The sequence below is a fragment of the Galleria mellonella genome, unplaced genomic scaffold (assembly GCF_026898425.1).
Source record: "Galleria mellonella isolate WM207_F2 unplaced genomic scaffold, CSIRO_AGI_GalMel_v1 utg23, whole genome shotgun sequence".
Lineage (NCBI taxonomy): Eukaryota > Metazoa > Arthropoda > Insecta > Lepidoptera > Pyralidae > Galleria > Galleria mellonella.
In genome coordinates this window covers 3,484,787-3,487,794 of record NW_026442045.1, presented here as the reverse complement: position 1 = coordinate 3,487,794, position 3,008 = coordinate 3,484,787, and positions in this window count along the sequence as shown.

The following is a 3,008-nucleotide window of genomic DNA, read 5'->3' as shown; positions in this document are numbered from 1 at the left end:
ATATCTGTTAAAACTGCATCTAATTTGATGCAGTAGTTTTTGCATGATGCCGCATATACCAATATAAAAAATTGCTAACTAGTATAAAGAAAGTCGATTGATTCAGGTGACTCAGGGCCGTTCTTTACCGCAGTCAATGGGAAAGGCCTATGTTCAGCAGTGGGCAGATAACGACTGAAATGATAATGACAAAGAAACAAATCAAAATATAAAAATAATTTGCAATATTTTTTTAAGATTTTGTATTACATATAAAACAAAGAGGCCAATAAAAAGTGGGTTAGTCGTAAATTATCTATAAAAATGTAAAATGTTGAAATAAAGAGGCATCTTATTTCTTATCGTTCCATTTATAACATGGGTTCAAGAGGATCTGTCCAAGAATACTGTGATTGATTTTAGTCTATTTTTTAACCAATATGAAGTTTCTGGTAATCATTTAGTCCATTCACATTTTTTCTTGTCGTAAACTCACTTTTACTTGAAAAAAGTAACAGCTGAGTTTCTTGCCCGTTGTTCTCAGCTGAAAATTTATTCCGAACTGAGCGATAGATTCGTAAAAATGACTATTCAAAAATCCTTATAATTAAGTTTACCTCGATAAAAATATTTTAATTTATTTATTTATTTATTTCACTAAAAACGCGTAGTGTTCCTCAATTCCAATATGCCCAACCTGTAATTTTGTACAAAAACGTGTACACGCAACTTGTAACCGATCTTATTAAGGAGTCCCCGACAAACACTAATTTTATTAATTAAAGTTTTCCTCTAACATTCTAGGTACATAATGTTACTTTGTTGTTGCTTTATTCAAAAGGAAAACGTAACATGATATATTTTGTCTACGAGATTATGCTTTCATTTAAGATTATTTTTCTAAAATAATATTTTTTATATTTAAATACGAATATATACTATACTTTCTAAGGGGAGGCCTATGTTCAGCAGTGGACAGTTAACGGCTGATATGATGATGATGATGATGATGAGATACTATAACTAGTTGCTGTTTTCCGCGGCTTTGCCTGCGTACATTAGTATATAAAGTATTCCAGAAACTTTTGGACACTTTCAAATTTATAATATACTAGCGATCCGGCCCGGCTTCGTACCGGTAGATCAAATTTTTGAAAATAATATATAGTTTATGTTACTCACTAATAATGTAGCTTATTATATGTGAAAGATTTTTCAAAATAAGTAGTTTATGAGTTTATCCTTAACAAATAAATAAACAAACTATCAAAGCTTTCTTCTTTATAATATTATTATAGATATTATTAGGAATAGTTATTACGTGGTAATTATTAAATATGGATATATTCTGAAAGAAGAAAAAGTATACAAACTAAACTCACTGGACCCTCAAAAAATATGTCCCTATTATTTATCCATCCCACACACCCTGCAAGTAATTTGGTAAGTCTACTTACTGTACCCAATCATACCCAACATTATCATTTACTCAAAGTATATTTACATAGAAAAGTGAATTTGTGATACGAATAAAATGTAAACTTTAACACTTTAATTTGACCTCTGACCCTAATGTCGGTGACAATAATAAAATCAAGGCTATGTACCTACATATTTCAAGTCCCAAATGCCTCTCTGGTAGGCACTGATAACAGGACAGAAATAAGAGAGATTCCGGTACTATGTCGATATTTTCTAGTCTATTGTGTCTGGTCCAATAGCTAGCAACACAATTGTTAGCATAACATAAATTATTTTTTAAATAAGTTTTATACGTTATACCTACGCTCCGAAAAGAATTCTACTTTAATTTATATGGCTGCCACAAATTGTGGTGAAAAATTGTTCCGAACGCAGCGACAACATACGTTTAATTAATTCCATGACATTGTCAAATAATTTAAAAATAATTAAAATTAATTATTAAGATATACATGAGCTGTATGCATAAAGCACTTTGCGTTTTACTTTGGGATAAACAGAACCAAAAAAAAAAAAACAGAGATGGATTGATTAAACACTAAGAACAAGAACTCACCAGAGAGAGATTTTGTGTAAAAGTCGTTTGCTTGGGTACCTTTGTCCCATTCGTGTTTCTACCGTGAAGCAGTTGTGTTTGCATAGATGTGTTTCCTTTTGAAGAGTATAATATTGTAGTGAATTTACAGGATACAGAGGAATAACATCTGAGTCCTCAGGAATGGCAACGCATGGGGGATATCATGGGCTACTATTAGCTATTAGCTATAGCTTGTTTGCCATTCTAAGTCGCATAAAAAAAGGAATAACAAAATCTTTGACGACACAATAAAATAAGATGGCTAGCGTTTGTTTTTTGCGCGGAAGTGTATACATATGTTGTAGTGGTTCGAACTAGCGTCCTCTAGGTTTTATTTACGGCCCTTATAATGGAAACTACCTTTTTTACCACGGTTTGTACTTAATTATAAAATTGCTCAAATAATAATCGCTAAATCAATGTTGAAAATTGATAGCATTAAGAAAATAGAGACAAGACCGTATTGAATAATTTGCGTTAAATTAGGATAATAGAGAAGTTTTGTAAATACCGTAAATTACCGTATCAACTATTCTATACAACAGCAAACTCGCGTCGAAGCTTGTCTTAACTTGTCCTAACAACTGAAACATAAATGGAAGGACTCTGAATTCTAAATCTGTCATGTGGTGATACTATGTATCACATTGGTTGACACAATACCTAACTGACAAACAACGGGGGAAAGGGATTGTTAGTAATGGGGTCAAATAGCCCCATTACTAGCAATATACCCTGTCAGGTTGGCCTCCACATGGTTTTCCCTGGAAACCATCGTGGCTACTTCTAGTTGAATTCGTCAGGATGTGCTAACTGACCTGCTTTCATCCTCATCAATCATCTATCACTGGTGCCCCGCCAGTGTATACCGTTAGCGAAGACGGGGTTACCTATTAAAAAACTGACAAACAACAAAATACTGACATATATATATATATATATATATATAGAAGACGCCCCTTATACTGGA